This window comes from Embiotoca jacksoni, unplaced genomic scaffold (genome assembly GCF_022577435.1).
Source record: "Embiotoca jacksoni isolate LCO1_2020_lvr unplaced genomic scaffold, fEmbJac1.0.p SCAF_6, whole genome shotgun sequence".
NCBI classification, from domain to species: Eukaryota; Metazoa; Chordata; class Actinopteri; family Embiotocidae; genus Embiotoca; species Embiotoca jacksoni.
Window position 1 is genome coordinate 535340 of NW_027185414.1, and position 23156 is coordinate 558495.

Sequence of the window (23156 nt, forward strand, 5' to 3'; positions counted from 1 at the left end):
CAATTATCAGCTTGAGATACTACTTTTGGAAATGGGGCCCAACATAAGGACCAGCATCAATATTTTAAGAAGAGTAAACATTTCATTTTGCGCATGTCCTTTTCAAGTGTTTGAAAATATGCTTATAATTAAATCTACTGTTTCTGTAGAAAAGCATATATTTTTCTCTGCCTTCCGTTTTTGTCTCCTCTGTTCTCCTCTCTTTTTTCCATCAACTACAACTAGACAAAGCTTCAAAGATGCAACCTTTGACTTGGGTCATAAATTAGAATCAACCATTGAGTCCAGTAAACAGTGTTATTGCGTCAAGGCATAGAGACAATCAAGGTGTCACTCTATCAGACAGGGAATATAGAGATAAACTTACAGGGTCGCAGAGCACATAAAGAACACATAAATCATACCACACAAAATGAGTCACTGCCTCAAGCATGACTGTGTCCTCTTCTTCTCTGTCCCTAACATATCTAAGAAAGAACATATTTTCTTATGCTTCTATTATGTTTAATATTCAATATTTAATCATGACTTTATTCATATTTTTTTTAAAGATTTTTTTCTGGAGAAATAAAAGGACGTGAGTTAAGCCTCTGCTTATTGGGAGGGAAAGATCTGTGGTTTTTAGTTCCTTGGGAACATTAATAAGTGACAGAAAGCTAGATTAAGAAAGCTGGGATGCGAATAGAGAGAAAAACGACAAAGCTTTGAAATGCTGCCAGTATCACCAACTGCACCCTTCTGACACAGCTGATTGTAAGAGAAGCCGATAGCATAGCTGGCTTAGGCCTTTAATAATTCATTTAGTTAGGCTATGATCTATCATTTTGTACCTTTTGACATGCGATATTGAAATTTAATATTGCATCAATACAAATGATGTATTGCCAGTCGTCGGGAGAAAGGATGTGGATTGCAAAAAGATCTCAGCAAATGTCTTTTTGCTCTATTCTCTCTCCCTCTCCCTCTCTTTCCTTTCCATAGCTTCATGGTACTTGAGTAAAAAGGCATAAGAGAAACATCTGTCTTTTTTCCCCGCTTTACTCTCAGCTTTGATATGTGTGTTTAAAAAAATGACAACTTAAAACGCTCAGAGAGAAAGTCTCCTGCTCAAGTCAAGAGAGGCTTGGAAAAAAAAAAGGAGGAGGGTGGAGGGTGGAAGTGAGTAGCAGAGGGAACATGACAGCAGTGGCTGAGGGAGATGTCATGTGTTGTCGAGATCTTTGACATGACTCTTTAGTGTGGTGAAATCCCACAGGCAATATTCGGGCTACGAATGGAGTGTTAGGTGCTGGGAACCGAAAGCTGCAGTTGCGATGTCAGTCTAGCCTGGCTCCCAGACTGGTTCATGCAGTCTGTTCAGAGAGTTAAGAATGAAATGATAGCAACACTGGTGGATGTCAGTCTGAAGTAGACCTGTCAAATACACTATATAAGATTAGATTATACATGTTTCCTCCACACTAAATGCTCGTATCAGGTACTGAACATTGGCATTGGATGTATTTTCAGGTTAAAAGATGGATGTATGAAGAAGCCTTGAACAACACTGGTAACTTCCTGATTTAGTGTTTTCTACTATTTGTCAGTATAAAGACCAATCAATCAATTTGGAGATGAGGATATGTTCAAGTCCTTTGCTTCAAATTTTGAGGTCAGTCGGGCAGCTGTTTGGTGGACCAAGGAACCAACTGTGTTTTCGATGATGATAACACACACGAATTGATTGATTTTCTAATTGAACTGGAAAATATTAGAGCTGGGACGATATACAATTTAATACGACCATGATTTCTATGATACCATGTCAATTCGTTATGTGTTGGAAATATTGATATTATTTATTGGTATAAGTATTGGATTCTAAAAGTATTGTAATCCAATATTTTTTATTTATTGCAAATTTGGTTTATTGTTTCAACACTAACCATGAGAAGAAAACGTATCTATATATACCAGCGCTCTGGTTCATGTGCAGGTAACCGGCTTGCTCCCGAGCTAACGTTTAGCTGCTAGCTGTTACACTATCTCAGTGTAAAGAAAAACATTTATTTTGACTCAGGAATCAGTGTGATGATTAAAACATCGTAAATATATATATATACATATATATATATTTATTTATTTTATTTTTTTTAAAGCCCCCGGTACACTTGAGTGAATTTTTTTTCCCTGCCCCTAGGAAATGACTTCTGTGTGAACATATTCTTAAACAAGTTGATAAAGATCTTCAAAGCCATAATTTTGAACCTCTGTGTCCTATTTGACCTCAATAGTTAATATATGTAAACATTTAAATTTCTCCCTGAACAAAAAAAAAATTGTAATTTAATTTGGATTTTTTTTTTTTTTCAATTCCACTGTATTCTTAACCTGAATGAATTAAACCAAAGAAGTACGATTAAACCTTGGTGTCTTTACATCTGTGGAGTCAGCTGGCACTAAATGATCTAAATGATTAAGTAAAGTCAGACTTTAAAATAGTAAATGCATCTATCACAACTTATGTAACAAACAAAAAAAAGAGGACATGCTTGGTGTGATATCCTAACGCTGCTTTATCACCATTCACTGACGACCCATGCCACGTTCATTGTAATATGATATGGCTTCTGTTTGGTTTGATGAATGCCGATGACGGTGTTCATGATGACAGGGATGCTGTCTGCGACAATAATGACTATGACAGTATGGAATATGGTCATTGCAGTAATAATCATTCTTCACTAGTGAATCATTACATATTCAGCTGAGATACACCTAACTCTAACAGCTCTAACATGTTTCCTCTGTAGGAGTAAAATATATTTCAACAGACAGATCAGAATGAGTGTATGTGTCAGCGTTGACTACAACGTCTGTTCACGTAACTGTGGGTGAATCAGAGACTCTGACCTGTTATTTTGTGTGTTTGTGAAAACCAGTGTCACTCCTGCTCTGTCACATTGATCAGTGTGTGGGGCTGTGTCATTGACGCTACATTTTTATCTGTATCTTACTACGAATATAAAAATTTCAAATAAATAGTCGGATGAGTGGCCGTTTATATCAGCTGCGCTCTGATTTTGAGGAGTCTTGCCCCTTGAAAACACTTGGCAATATATCTGGTGATGCTGTCAATTTCACACATAGCATTTGCATTTAAAACATTGAATTAAAAAAAAAAATCTGTATCGTAAAAGCAGCACAGTGTTGCTAGCTCTGCACGGCTTCCAGGCATACTGACCTTTAGCTGTGCCCTGACACTGCTCTGAACATCCAGGAAGTCTGCCACGCATGTAGGTGTCTGGGTATGTAAACAGTGGGGAAGAAAGACACAGTGAGAGAGAGAATTAGGTGCAGTTGGGAGGTGCCTTGGGTTGCACTGGGTCGTGGTGTGCCTACCTGCTCTCTGCCGTATGTCAAGGCTTTATTATTTCATCTGCCAAGGTCCTGACCTGCTATATCCCAGATCTGTTTTTCTCACTCTTTTCGGAAAACAGATAACGATACAAGTGCCGAACAGATAATGACACCTGTGTAAATGCAGAAAACACAACAAAGTTGAACAATACAGACAACTACATGTTTAAATAATGATTTCAATAGTCTACCAATGCAAATAATTGATTACATGTAAAAGTCCTTAATCAAGAACAAATCACAAAGATTTTCTCTTTATGATTTAAAATTTAATAACTTAAGATTGTTGGTTGAATCAAAGTTGCAAATTGAATGCAGTGCACTTCTATCTGATTTTTACCTTTGAACTGAGAGGCAATTCAATGTGGTTTACACCAAGTAAACCAATATATTTAAACATCTGAATGCATAATAACAACACAATAAAAATAAATAAAAAATGATTAGATTAATCAAAAAATGGGCTACAGAAATTGTAATCTGTACTTTTTAGTATTTTCCAAAATTGTATACATTCTAGTTATAGTGGGAAAAAAAAGATACAGCCATGTAAAAAAAAAAAAAAAAAAAAAAAAAAAAAAAAAAAAAAAAAAAATCACTTTACCTATAGGCACTGTCTGAAAGAGGATTGAATGTTTGCCCTTCCAAATATGTCAAAAAAAACCAACCCAACAAACAACAACAAAAAAAACATTTCCAAGGAATCAACTTTTACACATGACTATATAAAACCATTACTTGAAGCCATCTTGTATTGCTTGGTGAAACTGGATGGAAGCTCCTCCTTGATATTATTCCGAGAGGGGTCAAAGAAAAACAACTTTCTGATTGCCCATAAAATATTACTTGGACAAGTTATTTTTTATTTTTTATTTTTTTTGTATACTGGTCACTTTCATGCTTACTAATTTTGTTTTTTTTTCCGTTTTGCTTTAAGACTATTTTATTATTTCCTTCCTTTCTTGCTTGCTCTTGCCTCAGGGGTGTGTTTGGCAGGTCAACACCTCAGCAGGTGGGGCGTTGTAGGCCAGGTGACCTTTGTCTGTCATTGTTTTGCTCCTCACACCTCACCCAGGGAGAAGGGTAAGAAGCTTAGTGTATTACACCTGCCACTGACTTTACCATCCTAGTGCTGTTTATTGGCGGAGGGCGGGGTGATTTTAGTGTGCCAAGCAAAGTAAAGAAGATCCCAAATGATTTGTATACATAGCCAAAATGAGACTCCTCCGAGAGTGAGTGCAAATCATGAAAACTGTGGAAACAGTGGATTGAACTAATGAGACTTATCGTCTGTTCTAATCGACACTCAACCAGGTTGAAAATAACCGAAACAAACAGCTACTATGTAGATAACCATAAGAAAAGTGATGCTAGATTCCAAGTGTGATTTGAGTTCCTGCATGCAGCATTGTAAGATAAATCAAATGTACCTTGAGTGAGTAAGGGGACGGAGATGAAATGAAATACCCAAATGCTGCCTCTACCGAGGCCTGATTGAGTTCAGGTGGCTGGGAAGTGTCTCACCCAGGGCTAGTTTACAGTGAAGGATCTGCTGTCTTCTGATCTCTCTGTGCTGCAGGGCTAACTGGTGAACATCGGGTGTGTTGCTTTGACGGATGTTCATGCGCCTCCTGTGTTGTGGGGGGACAGGCAGTTGACACACTTCATATTTCAAAAGCAAGGTCTGAGGAAGAAATGAAGATTGATGCGGAAAAATGGCGTGGCAACCCATTGCCCTTTCGATCCATATATTATCATTTACACATACATGACACCTTTGTGCATGACTGTATAACTATATATACATATGCATGGACATGATCCAAGGCACCTCACATATTCACATGGGGGGTTCCTCTGTTATTAGAGACATGTGATACAATTGCATTTGATCTCCAAATGAACAGGGAATCAGCCCATCTCCTTGGTGAAGATGGCAGATGTGATGGATGAGCACATTAGCATTGAGGACAACATTAGATTTGCTCAAAATTATTGATCTTTTGTTTGTGAGCCAAGTCGGCGATAAATAACACTGTATGGGAGATGTGACTCATTATCACCGTGCCAAAAGCCCAACAGACCTCTGTCAAAGCACACTCTCCTTCCCCCCCTTTCTTCCGCCTTCCTTTCATCTCCATCACTACAAACCAATTTAATCTGTTTTTAATCCTTCCCTATTTTCTGTCACTGGTGCCTTTAATGCAAGGCCTCACCGTCACTATCTGATTCCCTTAAAATTTTAATCCTGCAGTGATAACCCCGTATTATTACATATTACACACACACACACACACACACACACACACACACACACACACACACACACACACACACACACACACACACACACAGGCAGCAGGACACTCACACATACATACACATACACATTCAAATATGTACACACAATGTTTAGTGGCTGTCTTAGTGTTTTATTCCTTTTTACCTTCTTAGTGAAGAAAAAAAATCCTTTTATCACACAATGGGTAATTTATATCCATTACCAGCGTTTTCAATCCTTTTCAGCACGGCTGTCACTGCCTTTGGCACACTCGTGATTAATGTGATCTAATAATAGTCTGCCATTATATTTCCTTTAGTAAAACATGTACCAACATCCTATTCAGCGCCACGAAATTCATTGCCCCTTAAAATATTTTCCCCTTTTCGTTTGAAAGAAAAGATTGCTGTTTTTTTTTTTTTTCCCCTTCTCGTTTCCTCCTAGGAGGTGATTATTTGTTGCAGTGGGGGATGGGGTGGTGGTGGGTTAGTGATGGCACGTCCCCTTTTTTCAGACACTTATGAGAATGATGAGATTCATGATTGTATGATTCAAGATGGTTTGAGTGAATGCGTTTCTGTGTGTGGAGGTGCGTCTGCAGGTCAGAACGATAATACACTGATAATGTAGCACTGACATGCATTGTTGACTGGCAGGGTGTAGAAGTTAAGAATAGCTTCAGGTCAGTCGGACAAAAGTTTGTTTTATTAAAGTAAAACATGTTACATGTTATGAACCCGCATTTATCGCATTGTTTTGTAAAAGTTTTTTACATTGTTTGGTGAATTTCTTAAAAAATATATATAAATAAAAAAAAATATTTAGTCCATAATCACTGATTTTAGGACAATTATATGTAACTAACCGGTAACTATTCAAATGCTTGACCATAGACAGGCCCAATTTTGGATGGAGAGTAAAGATGCCCCCTATAGAATGTCCATACGACTATGTGTGTGTGTGTGTGTGTGTGTGTGTGTGTGTGTGTGTGTGTGTGTGTGTGTGTGTGTGTGTGTGGAGGTTATCCAGCAGTGGGCTCTGTTCCCTCCCAGCCGGACCGACTGAGCCAGTCTGCCACTCATGGGGCACGTTTCAGATTGGGCGGTGCCAATTGTCACACGCACACACGCACACGCACGCACACACACACACACACACACACACACACACACACACACACACACACACACACACACACACACACACACACACACACACACACACACACACACATGAATAAAGTTGTGCACACAAACACACACAGTGCTGGCTACTTCCCACAAAGAGGGTTAACCCTTACTGGGTTCTTAGACTTGTATCCAGGATGAACAGGTGGTCCCACAAAACATGGGCATCCATTTCCTCATGACTTATCCTGGTGTGTGTATGTTTGTTTGTGTTGGGAGGAGGAGGGGTAGACATGGGTGGGGGTGGGCCATGGTGGAAGTGTGTGTGTGTGTGTGTGTGTGTGTGTGTGTGTGTGTGTGTGTGTGTGTGTGTGTGTGTGTGTGTGTGTGTGTGTGTGTGTGTGCGTGCATGGTGTGTGTGCACATGACTGTTTAGCTTTAGTACACCTTTTGTATATGTGTGGGATTTTCTTTCGGTATCAGAGTGTCTGGTGTACAGAGCAGCTTGCGGAGGGTCCCGCTGCTGTGTGAAATCGACATCAGATGGCCGTCGTGACAAGAACAATATTACATCCAAGTTTCATTTAGCAAGGGACAGCTAATATATGTGTGCTCTGTGAACATTTGTTTGTGTGTGTGTTCATCGGCACCTGACCCCAGATTCTGACTGCACCAAACACAGCTGTCAACACTTTACATCTACTTTTTCCCCGGTTTTCCTTTCGAATCCCTCCATCCAGGATCATTCCATTAAAGATAACTTGTATTGAGCTGCTACTTATTCCCTTCAATCCGCCTCCCCCTCCTGTCTCAAGTGATCCCTTCCCAGCAGAGAAAATCGAAGGTAAGCCTCTTCTGAGGCAAAAACGATGCACTCTACTTTAGATGTTTTAAATATCACTCTCTGACGGATGAGAAGATGTAAAGTTGTGTTAGTTGCTTTGGTGTGACACGTCAAAAACACAACCTCACATGTTTATCACCTGACCACTGTGATAACGCAAGCTACACTGAGCGTCTGCTTACAACACATAGCTGAGACCTACTCTGTCTTTGATACACTCTGCTTTACTCTACCTTATTTATTCTTTTGTGATCTGTTTCTCAGCCTCTCAGAACCCCAGACGCATGTGAAATAGACGTTTCGAAAAATATGAGTAAGTAAGCAAAGAGAAAGAGAGAAAGGCAGGGAGCAGAATGGTGCTGAGGAGATAAACATAAACAGAGCAGAAAGAAAGAAGGTTTCTTTCTGAGTCAGCAGGTTTTAGTAAAGTCTGATTAAATGAGGTAGGAAACCGCTTGGGATAGTAAATAACAGAGGTGTCAAAATGTTGCTTAATGACCTGGATATCTACTGCATGAAATATGTATCTGCAGATCTATGCAGGAGCTGCATTTTTTTTCTTTAATGCCTCAATGGGGAAGTTCAGATGTTTACAACAACTTACTGTGAGTGAAAAGCAAGTTTGCTTGACAGGAATTCCTGGCAGAAGACATATTAAGTATCTGGGAATACATCACGTTACACATAGACTTCATGTCCATTGCATTATCAGTGATTTTAAGAGGAAATACTATTGATGACATACAAATCCCATTGACAAAAGTGTGCATCACTGTCTACTCTTAATACACTATACATGTTTTATTCTTTTTATTTTATGAATGCTATCACTAGACATTTTAGGCCTGGCGATGCAGGTAAAAGCCTTTATAAATAATCCTTCCCAGAAATTTCCAATTAAGACCCACCAGCACCCACAGGATTTCAATTTGTTGGTGCTGATAAGTCTAATCTTATCCTTCTGATGCACAAGATGAGTCAGAAGTGACCCAAGATAATGGTTTCATACAATACCTTTGGATTGCATTTTATAACTCAACACTCAAATAAGTGTTTGTGATGTTTTAAAAAAAATATTATTTTTCCCAAAAACATTTTCGTATCAACACTGCAAAATTACACAACACAGGCAAAATTATTTTCAATGGAATTTGACAGCAATCCTTTACATTGTTTATATTTCCATTGTGTATATTTCTAATTGGGAACCACTCCCATCACAATATACAAGGCTGCTTATAACTGCAGGACATGTTGATGTGTTATTGTATTTTTTTTACCTCATATTCAATAGTTTTTCTTAATTTGTCCTGCTATTGCCCAATCATGTGCAGCTGCAATATTTCACCTTAGATGTAGTTGCAGCTGCCGAAGTAATACGATGTATCCAACATGTATAGAAAGAGGTTTCTATGTATACGCCCTTGCCAGAAGGGCTCTTGAGGCTGAAGTACATTTGTGCACATAGAATGTAAAATGTCTGTCTAGCTACACTTTTATAGAAAAGTATAATCTTCACAACAATCATTGAAAGAGTTAACAAGTTGAGAGGATCATTATTGTAATAGGTATATTTTTCACCCTACCACTTGGGGTCTTGAATCACAGTCTTTATGTTGCGGTTTTTGTTTCAAAACTGCATTTTTTATTAAAAGTACATATCATTTCTATATATCACTAACACCTATTTAGTTTGATTGCTTTGTGTTCAAAAGGAAGAGGGTATGCTAGGAAAAGTGAGGGTTGGAGTCCAAGAAAAATATATGCTCCAGGGCCAATCCCAATTATTGTTACTCAGCAGTACATATGTCGACTGAGCGAGAAAGAGACAAAGAAAGATTGATTCATGTTTTGCACAAACGTTATCAGCACAACACCCTCAGAAAACTCAGATTGGCCTATTTGCATCATGATGCTAGTCAATGGATGCAGCCAATAAATTACATTACATTACATTTCATTTAGCTGACACTTTTATCCAAAGCGACTTACAATACGTGCATTTCAACCATGAGGGTACAAAACCCAGAACAACAGGAATCAACAGAAATAAAACAGAATTTGCTGTTGTCACAATTTTATTTTCAAAATTATCAACCGTGCGTACAGGATTCTAGCTGTCGGTGCCACTACTTCGTGTTACCTACAGTACCAGTTAGTTGTCATTAATTCTTCAAGTTCTTTCCTTGCTTGATGTCCTGACCAATGATGTCATCACAGCCACCCATTGGGCACGTTCATAACTTCTAGGAGCAGCCATTCAGTCAAAGGACAGCCCATCAGGTACTGTCCTTTGAGTTTGGAGTGCTGCTTGGATTTGGTAAGTTAATGTGACCTTGTTCTGAACAGAAAACGTATATTACACTGTATTTCTGTCTAATTAATTTTGAGTTAATTATATGTCATGATTGACAACTTTACTGTAACGTTAAAATAAGAAAAAAACCCTAAAAACTGTGCCGTGATGCCAAAAAAGACTTAACTAAAGCTAAAACATCTGATTTTAGCTCTATTAAGAGCATAGCTATTAACTTGTGTAGCCTATGTCCAGTATCGCTGTACTAACAAGTGCTAGTTATGAGCTGCCGTTGATTTAAAGAGTCACCATTCACCCTAATGATTTTAGCCAATATATCTGGATTACATGTTATCCTTGCGTTTGTTGTGACGGTGAAAAGCATGTAAGCATTTAATATAATGGTAACGCCAACATGTGGTGCCCATAGATATGTTGGTGTCCTTTAAGGTTAGCTACTTCTACGTCTAGTAAGCTGTGGGAACAGGTCCAGCAGGTTACAAACTGTCACAATACATAAGTCAGAGAAACAACATTTGCAACTTAGTATTAAGTTATTCTTTAATGTTATTCTTTCCCACAGCAATATATTGCCAAAACAAAACACAGCTTTAGGTCTGATCTAGACATGGACATCTGAGAGAGGGATCATAGGTGGTAATTCCACTATCTATGAATATACTATTCAGCTCTTCAGTTATATATTTGCACCATTCTAAAGCTGTGTATGCCGCATTTAAAATTGTTTTATTTATATAAATGGATCTTGTATTTCGTCCAATAGAAACCGCTCACCAGAGAACAGACGACAGAAGAATCAGTGGCCTCTGTAGTTACCAGGTATGTAATCACGTTCAAGGGATTTCCAAGGCGGTAGATCAATGTTTGACACAACTGTAGTGATGTAGCTATGTTTATTTTCATTACCAAAGAATTTCTGTCTTTACAGTAAATCGATAATTCCTTTAATCGATAAAGCGCTGGCCCATCACAATTGTCCAGGTATCACTGTTACTCATTTTCTTTTTTCCAAACAGCAGTCCACAACATTTAGTTTACAAAGATGTATAACAGAAAGAAGAATCAAATCCTGCAAGGAAAACAATCCTAACAGTTAAAACAACTTGTAAAGCATGTTGGACACTTATGTTTCCTGTTTGGAGGCAAAACCGGAATCAGGAAGCTGGTTTATTTACTAAAATATCTGTGGATAGTAGTTAAATATACCAGCGTCTATGAATAATCAGTTCTCATGTTGCGATTGGCTCCACTGATGGAACATTCCTACTGTAGTTATTACCTCATATGGGAGATTATATAAATTTAACCATCCACCAACATCTAGCATCACATGTAACTGTGAATGACATTACAATTGTGCCTCAGAAGTGAGAGCAAGTCCACCAAAATATCATGTCACAGTCTATTTTACATTTTCCCGAAATAAAACTTTTTTTTTCTCTTACAGAAACTGAAGCTCCAGTCCAGAAGAAAATTCAAATTTTGAAGACACCGATAACTGAACGCCAGACTAAAACCAGTCAAAGCAGTCTGGGAAGGGGGTCATAGGTCATCAACCAGGAGTTATGGAATGGGCAGAGAAATATCAGAAAGCCATTTGACAACAGGGACGATGTCTGAAGAGAGACTACACGTGTACTTATTTCATGCTGTTATTACTATAGCTGGGTGAGGTGCAGATCACTCTCTTCCCCAACTATTACATCAGTGTTGTATACATATCAGTACTGCATAGATAGTCATTATTGAATCATTCATATACAGTATGTATCTTATAGCCAAAAAGGCCATTTATCATTATTTGGCAGCTTTACAGTCCTAATGGCAAGTCATGTTTTCATCTGGTCACATGGTTTTTCTACAGTTACTCTCGAATCAACACATGGGTGACAAAATAAGGGAAAAAAAAAACACATGAAGTGTCTTTTTAAGGTTTTATTTCACCACTAGGATCTGGAACAGCTTCAGTGGTCTTAGTCATAAATTCTCAATCTCTAAAGAAGCATTAATGGTTTGGATTAAAAATGGTTTGATTATATAATACAACACATGGTTTCAGATTTAACCATTGGTTTCCAAACCCTTGGCTTGTGAGGGTAGGGTTATAAATGTGTGTCGTTGAGAATAGAGATTTGGATGGACCTCTATGTCTGAATTACTCTGGATAACTGGATGTAACGATTGTATAAATAGTTGAAAATTACTCTGAGGCAGCTTCAGCAGAAAAATGGTGCACACTATACATGTCAATACAATACACCTGTAATACTTTTCCAACAATTGTGAAGGACCTCCGACATACTGTCTGTTGAGCACTTGTATGTCACTTTTCCTTTACTCTTCAATCCAAATTATCCCAAACCTCAGTTGGGTTTAGGTTGTCTCGAGTTCAGATAATCTTATACAGAACTTGAAGAAACCTTTAAAGTTCTTGAAATTTTCAGGACCGATTGACCCTCATGTCTTTGAGTAATGATGGACTTCTCTTCAGCTAGTTCTACATTGTAGATAATGGTAAAATAAAGACAAACTTATGAATAAGTACGTTGTACCCGTTGTGTTTTAGCTAGCAAGCCTCAGCCAAGATACACTATTTGAAAATACACTAATATATTTTGTTTAATATTGACAGTGTTAACACTGCTTTCAGTTTGTGAAATTAATACATTCCCTGTATTAATTGTGATTTTGTAAAGTCAGAGGCATTGTAAATACAATAAACCTGTAACATGTTGATTTAGTTTTGTCTCTTTTCAGAAAACAACAACAACAAAAAAACAACATTGACTTTCAGGTCATCTTTTACCAATTTCTGAAAATATCACAATACATATTATATATTCTTACTCTACATAAAAAGATAGAAACATGATATATTGACTTTTAATGAGGAACAAATCAAAATAATGATTTCTTAACGAGCTGGAGTATATAATCATTTTGCTTCAAAAACATTTCAATGAAACCTTCAGCTTCATACCGGATGATATTGAGAATAAATATTTTTTTAAAGCTATTTTACATTGAGAGTTTGTATCAGACGGTTAAAATACTCAGTTCTGCCATAATGTATTTTTCCTGTTGTTAATTTTGTCTGTTTTTGTACATTTACCTTTTGCATGTCACGGTTTCTTAATTGTAGGTCCCTGATTAAGATTTGGTTATGGGAGTTTGTCTTTATCCTGAAGGATGTAAGATGTTCTGTGCTGTACAAATGCAGAGTGGTTAATAGACATTGCTGTTTCAAGGTCTCATGATTCTGGAGATAAATTAACTATACGATACATGTGGCAAATCACCAGCGAGAAGGAATACAAATTATTTTAGAATTTACGTGTTTGGTGGTTTTGTTCTTAAAGGTTATTGTTGTAGCATGTTGTTTTTAATATAAATATGAAATGGAAAAAAAATATAGACAAAAAGTTAGTGAAATCTTGAAAGGTTTGAAGAGCAGGATAAAGAAAAGTGGATCAACAGGAGCAGGAGAATGAACAGACGGCTGGAGGTATTCAGAGGTTATTGCAGCACAGTCAGCAGTGCATCAGTACTTCAGTCGATTCACCTTCCCCTCCTCTTTCCAGGGGGAAACCCCTTCCTGAGGAGTGGATACTAGAAGCAGGGGAGGGGGGGGAGTGGTGGCGGTGAACTCAGCACTTTCCTTATCTTCTTTCTCTCCCTCTCACTGTCTCTCTCTCCCAGGGCTCCCTGATCAGTGGCGACCAGAAGTGGAGCTGAAGCTGGCTTAACGGTGCTAAGCACAGTGTCACGCTGTCTAAGAAACTACCCCCACCCACCGTCTGAGGTGACTGTCTGAGGTGACTAAGGGCTTTCAGGGAAGAGGAAGTGTGGGAGGGAAAGGGAAGGGAATAACTGTGGTCTCCGTTTAGTATTTGCTAATAACAGCCGTGCTGCATGAACGGTTGAAACTGAAGCGCAAAAGACAGGAAGGAAGGAAGATAAAGGGAGAAAAGAGAGCAAAAAGATGGGGAGTGTGGGAAAATGTTGTACAGAATCTTACAGCCACTGACCATGATGCAATCTGTGTGGGGTGGTGGTGATGATTGCCATGACGATAAGGAGGGTCATGATAATGCCACGTATACACACACACACACACACACACACACACACACACACACACACACACACACACACACACACACACACACACACACACACACACACACACATTTGGCTGGCATGTACGTTGTAAGTGGACATACAGAGGGAGCATATCAATAGATAAATCCTATTTAATCCCATTAGTTATCCGTTGTAGTAGGGTTACTCTATCTTTAAATCCAAGCTGCCTGTGTCTTTTGTCTTTCCTCTGTCCAGTGTCCAGACCAGTAGCTGTGTATGGAGCATGGCCTAGATTATGTAATATTGATATGCATGTGTGTGAGACTTGACTTATGTTCAAGGGATTCAGGTGCAGGGAGGGGAGTGCAAAAACTATAGGTCAACCCCAGGAAGATAATGCACAGAAGCCAGAGTCTTTTGAAACCTTTGCAGCATTGTCTGTATGATGGATTGGAGTGGAAACCCTGCAGGCTTGTGTGGTCTGACACTCTGGCATGCTCTAAGGATGCAAGGTTAGTTCACCTAGCAGCTATTTCTTGTCCATCTGTGGAAATGCCTTTGCCGTCATATTGGGAATATCTAGCCATGGTGTGGATGAACATGTTGCATTCATCTGTTAATAGCAGGCCTAATACATGTAGCCTTGGTCGAGATTTATTTCAGTTGATATTAAACTGGGGATTGACTACGATGCTGGTTTGGCATCTTACTGCAGTAGCATGACAAAGTTAGTGAACTATTCTCACATCACCTTCTCATGCTTTTTCTAACCCAATTTTTGATGTCAGGCATTATGGCAAAAAAATGTATGAATAATTTAGCACTCACATTATTTTCCTAATGCCATTTTTTTAGGATCTGACTGCATCACTCTAACAAATGCGTATGTCGGAAAGTTCAGGGGATTTTGTAGAGTGCCTGTGAACAGTGAGTGATGGCAACCAGCCGACTCTCAGCTCCCTCTTGTCTACCAACAGCTCCATGTGAGCACCGTGCACCATATTCCTTTCTCAGAACTAACACCATGGTGAATCGAAACAAAAAGGCCACATATTTTATTTATGTGTCAGAAGTGTGGTGAAAGAAGGGAGCGGGGCGTATCACTCTATCTGTTGGTTGATATCATTCCATCCATGCGGATCAATTCTCCCAGACAGAGAGAGATGAGAAAGAAGCAAGCACAAGAAGCAGGGAGGGAAGGAAGGAAAGCTGAAATGGCGGTCATATTGATTTGTCAAAGAAATACAGCATTGCGTGATTTGCTTAACCGTCCACATAAACCTGAGCTGTCAGAAGTGGGCGGGTATATACTGACATTTAGCCACACAGACATGGATTGTGGATGTTCTGCTTGGCTTAGCTGTACACAGTCTTACCTATAGACTTCATGTGGAAACAGGCAAAGTGACCCAGTGTTTCTCAAAAATGGGCTTTGTATATTGCCCTAAAAACTAGATGAGTCACACTGGCCATTCAAAACAAAAAATAAACCTCTTAATTGAAAGTCCACTTATTAGCTTTTTGTGGAACTTTCAACTCCCTGTCTAATATTACTCAGCCAATATTGTGGGCTGTGAATTTCTTATTTTGCTGATAAGTTACAATGTTGCTACATTTACTATTTTATGAGACTATATAGCTGACTGTTACAAAAAAAATAAAACAAAAATCAACATGCATGACTCATTAGGAAGTATGTTTAAACCTGTGCTCAACTGGTTCGCTTTTAAAATTAATTTCCCTAGTAGGCTAAAATCCAAGAAACATGTTGCACTTCAATAACACCCACAACTTATTAACCTTCACTTAAAGAAAAAAACATTTTAGTGATGACAGTTTGACTTGGTACCAATCTATCGCCCACACTTCTACAAGATTAAGTCCATATAAAGCATTATCCCCATAAACATAGAGATAGACATCCTTTATTATCCACAAGGGAAATTCATTTTCCTTGGCCGTGTATCTGCAGCTGCCTGGGCAGGCCCATCACATAGAAATTCTGAATAAGCACAGCAACCTTCGCAAAAAACACTACAGTATTTTTGCTAAAATGTTGTTAAACCATCCATGCACATTTATGTGATGAAACTCTAACATTTAGAAAGTTCAAAAATGGCAACTTTGTGCTGAATTGGTTCAGGAATCTACCAGTGATTCTGTCATTTTCCTAAAAAAGTCCCACATTTGACCACTGAGCATTAGCGACAACCTCTCTTCCACACTGTGACTACTTTTCTGGCACAAGAAAAGAGTGGAGGGAGAATCAAATTAAAGAGCAGTTAAAGAAAACTGGAGAAAAGAGCAGAGAATGCGCACAGGGCCATAAAAGGGATAGTTTAACCATTGATCGAGAGCAGTGGTGGAAATGGCAGCTGTAAATCAATTTTATCTCAGAGCAGCTAAAGAGTGTTTTCTAATGAGGTTAATGCCACGTAATGGCTAAATTCCTCCGCTTAAAAGATGCCCTCAAGGTGGTGGCGAGAGATAGATGTCACCATGGAAGGCTTAACACATCGACAATGCCAAGTCGAGGGATGCCTTTTTTCTTTCAGGGAGTTTTGTATGTTAAATTATGGTCTTCTGTTATTTGTTAGAAGATTTCAACGTGTCATATTATCCAGTACACCTACATCTAGCCAGCTTTTTCCATTATCAGATAGATACAGCTGTGACATAGACTGGGTACCAGTACATTTGTTTTCTCCTGTCCACTCAGAATATGAGGAGTTCCTCCCTAACCAAAACTACTACAGCATATAAAACAAACAAACAAAAGACTAAGTGCAGTTTTAACACTTAAAAAAAAAAAAGACTATATCAATCAGATTTGAACAACTATGGCAGTTTTTTGGAATAGCACTTCATTATCACCGTGCCAGGCAGAAGCCAGTCCAGCACTTCATACTGTAGTGTGGCAGGCAAATAGTAGTGGTAATTAATTCCCTTATGCTAAGGGTGATGAGGCCTGAGTGTTGAGAGCAAAGACCTTAGCAATGGCAGCAAAACAAACTTTCCACACATAGGTTTTAAAAAAACACACATGTCCATCAACAGGAGCATATGCCATCTGTACTGTGCTGAAACTTCAATAGGTTTGTTAATGCCCTTGTATATTAAATGGGCCGATTTTTTTTTTGCAAAGCTCAACCAATGGGTTATGGAGGCAACAATCTAAGAAAATTTGCGTCTATCATTTTGCCTAAATTCTTGTTGCTAAATTGGGCTGTCTCCTTTGCTCTGTCAATACTGGACTTAAAATGGGCGATTTTCATAGTCAACATTTATTGAAGTATCTAATTTATTACATTCATCTGGATGTGTAAACTGTTGGAATAAAAATAGCCTCTGAACATGCCTTTGGGAAATTTGATCAAAATATCACATTCAAGTCAATCAAGTTTAAAGGGTTTTAAATGCTGGTATATCGATTATACAAAATTGTGTAGTGGCAGAGGATCAAAAAGACTATTTGGCAACATCACATTTTCTCAAAAACCTCAGGCTTGACCCAAGGGTGCGGTACTTCTTTGTGCATTCAAAAGTTTCTTCTGTGTCTTGACCAGGCACAAATACACATCGCTTCAGTGAGTGCAGGGTGCAGAATACCCAGTGACAATCTAGAGATCCCAGTGCTGTGGGTGGGACTGACCAAACAGAGGCGCATATCAGCCACTGGATCCAAGTAGCTTTACAATACATAATGCTGTTACGTTCTGTGATACAAGGAGCAAAAAACATCTGCAGGAATAATTTCAGATCAATCCAGATGGTCACAAATAAAATCCACCATTAAAAGAAAATATAAGCCTTCATGCAGCTTTTGATAATAGGAGTGTGTCGTTTTGCCTTGCCTGGGCTGTTTTCACAGCTCCTTCATGAGCAAAACTTACTTTGTCGTCGTAGATTTATTTTCGTAACCACTGACACGGGCATAATTTATGATAGGGACAGTCCTTACCACTTTTCTAATTACCGAAAATTGTTCCCACAACTAATTTGATTATAAATACATTTACATCATTTCCATCAGCTCCACAAAGGGTTAAAACCCTGATGTAGCCAACGGATGAGAAATAGAATTTCTATTCATGTTTGTTCCCGCCCTCTTTTCATGCATTGATGTGATTGCTGGCGTGCATTTTGGATAACTGAGAAACGGTGCAGTAGGCTTGTTGCAGCTGCTTTCGCACTGGGGTGGGCCCTGCTCTGGGAGCCACGTTGGTATTATAAAGCAGGCGGCTGAAGCACTAGCACAATCGTCATTAGCTGCCTGTTCACTGTCGCTGCTGTTTTTTCGTGCTCCCCCATAATTTTTGGGCTGTGAAACCAAGTGCAGTTTGTTTCCTCCTAACCATTCTTACCATTCTGACCTTAAAAAATAATAATCTTGTTGTGCAGATAAACAGAAAATAAATAGGCATATTTTTGAGACTGCTAAAATTACTTTTTCAAATTTTCAGGGAGTCCCATCTATCAATTAGGGGGTCACAGACTCCCCTGTATTTCATACACTGAGCAAGTGCATACCAGTATGAACAAGTTGAAAGTTGTGGATTTTAATAGATTAATGAGTTTAAAACAACAGGGCAAAAATGTTGGTTCAAAACTGGAGTCTATGTACATACAGTTTCATTGTATAAAACATAACGCAAGCAAACATCAGCTTCTGTTGGTGGTTCAGCCAGCATTTTTCCTTTTTAAAGTTTTATCTCCGGAATATATTCCGCTGCACCCCTTCCTTAGTTAGGGTTAGGAAAAGCCCTTAAACATGAAGGGTGAGATAATACAACCTCAACATTCCCAGAGTATCCAGTGTCAAGACTAATCCAAAACAAACCAGCGAGCATTTTCATTTTTACAATATTACATAATCAAATTTGTAATAGTTTGTGATGGAAGCGTGTGGAATCTTTGTCTTTCAACAAGGCTGTAAGCTTTAAATTAGAGTCCTAAGGATACTGCTGGAGAGCAGCTAACAATCAGCAAGGGTATTTTTGTGATTTCGACATTATGGGTGCACTGCATTATGGGTGAGGCTTGGAGTATCAGGTTACGTCAAACATGCTTCATGAATCAATATTATTAAGAGATTCTGAATTGTGCCCATCACGGGGGTGATGGATGTAGAACTCGTTGTCAATTTAGGATTTTAAATAGTTCAACACTCACAGTATATATCCACTGAACTATAAAATTGCTCATTCACTAACCACAATAGATTGGCAAACATTAAAAACAGACATTAGATATGAAGAAACATTTTACCCATTAACCCGTGTGTGTGTGTGTGTGTGTGTGTGTGTGTGTGTGTGTGTGTGTGTGTGTGTGTGTGTGTGTGTGCGTGCGTGCGTGCGTGGGTGTGTGTGTGTGTGTGTGTGTGTGCGTGCGTGCGTGTGTGTGTGAAAAAATGAGTACAACCAGCACGCAGCATGGAACTTAAGGAAAGTTCATCTCCACAGACCTCTAGCATTGATCACTGGGGCCCTAAAGCTATTATCATGATCTAATTAGGTTTAACATAAGTCTGTGTCACGGCCCGGTGCAAGGCTGCCTTGTCCCCAATTCCACACTTTAACAGCACCCCTATTTAAAAATAGCACACATGCACTACATGAATGCTAATAATTTTTTCCAGTTACACTCAGATCTACTTTAATGTCACACTGAGGTCTAAGCAAAGATAAATGATGTAATTCAAGTGGAAGGTAACCTCACAGGTCTCCCCTCTCCTGGTGATGCATGTTAGTACTGACAATATATCAAAGAGAGGTAATTTAAGGTAATATAAAACACAGCACCATTCTGGAAGCATTTGGCTTTTCCACACCATACCGCCCCTTTGATGAACTGGATTGAGAAAAAAAAAAAATTATTTGAATCAGCAATTATTTAAAGATGCACCACATACACACACACACACACACACACACACACACACACACACACACACACACACACACACACACACACACACACACACAGAATTAAATAGGGCTTGCATAGAGACTGAATAGTGTGAGCCTTGCCATCTTCACAAAACAACATTTTTCAATGTTGTACAATCTGGGCATCAACTAGTCCTATTGTTTTAGGGTGAGGCTGAGTAAGCATGCCTCAGTCCCCATATAGGGAAAGACTCCATTATTATCAGTAGTAGTTAGAGAGAAATGCATATACCCCATTTAAATGTGTTCATGGTTTCTGAAGGACCACTCTCACCAAATGAGCCTCCTCCCCCCCCCTCTTTTGATTGATATGTGAAATCCGTCTCTCTCTGCAGCTCTAAAGGCAGTCCCTGTGTGTGTTTGAAAGGTGCTCATTGTTGAGTAGAGACCACTTTGTCAAGAAACAATCCTGTTCCCAAGGAAGCTGAGAATGTCTTAAAAAAGATACAGGCCCTTATTGTGTACATTGGGGAACTTTAATTTTGTGTGTGAGGTCATTTTAATCCTGATTAATTTTTATAGTAGCGGTTGTAGTTCAATGGCTGGTTGCCCTAATGCTCTAAAGAAGGAGCTAAAAAAAGGAAGAATGGGAAAGAAAGAAAAAAACCACCCATAGACCCGCTGAACAATCCTAAACTTAAAGTGTCTCAGAGAGTGAGGAGAAGGGTAGAGGCTTTTGTTGATGGACACATTGGGATGTATTTAAGTTCTGCAAAGGAGATTCTCTGAATGGAGGCCTGATTTTTGCTACAAGGTTTAAAGTGTGTGGTCTAAGGATAGATTTACCACGGTATAAAGTTTGAGCAGGGTAATCTCTTAGGCCAGTGGCTGAGGAGACATTGCCTCTGAACAGGTGCCAAAGAGGAAAGGCAACAAGCTTCTACACGAGCCTCTGTGACACTGTAAATGAGTGAGCATTCTCATTTGAAATATTGGATATTTACAACCCTATAATATCAAATTTGATGTCGGTAAACTTTCATAATGTCAGAGTCTTATTGTCTTTGATAATAGATATCTTATACTTCTTATCTTGTTCAAACTAATGGTCGTATTTGAGTGGCAGTTTGTCTTTTCATCAGAGCTGCGTGGCGGTTTTGTTGTTGGTTTGCCCTCTGGCCTCTTGTAGATTCCGACTGGATGCGAGCCTATTAGGCAGACGGGTTGGAAAGTAAACAACAAACAGCTGAAAACATGATCATCCAAACTGCACAAAGATACTCGCAATTTTTTTTTTTGGGAACATTTTAGCATCTTCAAGCACTAGATAAACACATAACTTATTTGATTTTGTTGCATTCTTCACGTTGCCGGAGGGTTGCTCATCACCACTGTGGCTAAATGGAAACAGGATCTTGTTTGAGAAATGTCAGGGTGAGACCAAACATCATGATTCATAATAGTTATTTATGTATCATGTAGCTGAAACTCAGCGGGGGGGGGGCAAAGACATGGTCTTTACTAAGTACATATTTTTCTGCTTAGTTTCTCGTCAGTTGGGCTTACGGCCTGTCTTCCTGATGCCATCTCAGTGTTTTTGATCATCCTCAAAATAGCAAGTGCAGGAGTCAGCTGTTTTGAGCAAAGAAATTAGGTGCATTCAAACAAGTTTCACTGATTTGTTGTGACAATTAAGTTGGAGGCAGACAGATGCACATAGCTTCAGTTAACTCTAGTTTGGTGACAAATCCTTTTACTTCCTATGAATTCCAGCAGCTAGCAAACATACAAATAAACAAAGACAAATAATACCATCATCACTGGCACTGCATTTACGGTTGAAAAAAATAAAAGTTTCTAACTTTATGAAAAAAATAAAAATCTGCTGGAGCTTTTTCCTCTAACTGTCCTTTATTTATTTCTCTGCTATGCCATCCTCCCTCTATCCCCTCTGTTCTGAGATGCAGAGATCCAAGTGCTCAATGGTGCATTACTAAGGACACCTGCTCTGTTGACGTGGCCAGGCAGATTGACTGTGTATTTGGGTGTGTGTATGTGCACATGTGCTTTTATTCATTCATCAATTTTTAAGCTGAGACTGGGACCAAACCCATCAAAATTGTTCTGAAGTGAATCTGCTCAAACCTGCCTCAAATTATGTAAAATGGGCTTTAAATCTCTGCCCTAGAGCTACCCGCAACAGTGGCCTTTGGCCACAAAAACAGGAAAAAAATAAAACCACGCAGTTTTAAAGTATTAAATATTGAGGTACAAAAAACAACAACATTACTGTTTGAAAAGGTGCTGTTAAATTACTATATTGTCATTAATCATTTAAATCCCTTTAAAACTATTCATAATGTGAATTGAAATGTAATTTGTAAGAAGTCCATATTTGGTTTTTTCTGCAACATCTCTTAAACAGAATGTTTTTGGGAAACAAAATGGACCTCTTGCCACGCCATTTCATTACATTCTTCTTCAAAAATAAATAAATAAAAAAAGTAGAGAGTTGTCTTTCCAGAGGGTAGAAATGAACAAAGAAGGGACAGTTCAATGCCGAGGGGGGCACAATATGTTTTGTTATACTATACTGTACTTTCTCTATTGCTGTGGAAGGAGAAAAAGAGTGGAAGTGAAGGAGGCAGAGGGTGAGCAAAAAGGAATATTTTGCCATCTTATTACTGACATTTGAATGAATTCTGTTTGCATTTACTCCTAAACCCCTCCACCCTGTGCTCCCACCGCACCCCAACCGACATACAAAAAAATTCGTATTCACTTAGTATGTAGGTCACATTACAGTGGTGTCTAGCTATTGGACATGGGCTTAGATAACTGTTTGTCGAGTATTAAATGCTTTCGCTGCATCAGCAGCCTCTGCCACTGGTATTTCTCACACAGCTGTGCAACTGAAAGGAGGCAGCACCGCAGCAAAAATCGTGTCACACTCATGCACATGCACGCACACGATTTCAACCTCTGACGCGTTTTTGTGTACACTTAAAAAAATCTTGTTTATGTAAAACATTCACTTTTCTCATAAAATTGCCTAAATGTGAAGCTGAAAACAAGTTTTGAAAGCCAGTCAGAGCAGCATGTGTAAATGAGGACCGTGCTTTGGTGAATAGTAGGTAAACCCATTGACCTGAGGTGCTAACTCAAGCAGATGAATCTTTGCTTTTCTTTCCTCTTATCCCTGTTTGCTTTGGGTGAC

At 38.8% G+C, this 23156-nt stretch overlaps 1 protein-coding gene across 7 annotated transcripts in view; it reads left to right on the plus strand.

Moving 5' to 3' along the window:
• znf536 (zinc finger protein 536) overlaps window positions 1-23156 on the plus strand; it is a 197828-nt gene that overhangs the window by 36498 nt on the left and 138174 nt on the right. For 5 of the 7 annotated variants that reach the window (XM_069173410.1, XM_069173407.1, XM_069173416.1 and 2 more), the window contains one exon: window positions 13668-13783. The exons of 1 other annotated variant lie outside the window; for it this stretch is intronic. The gene's annotated coding sequence lies outside the window, so the exon portion shown is untranslated. The remainder of the gene's footprint in view (window positions 1-13667; window positions 13784-23156) is intronic. One more of the 7 variants, XM_069173412.1, reaches the window with a different exon arrangement.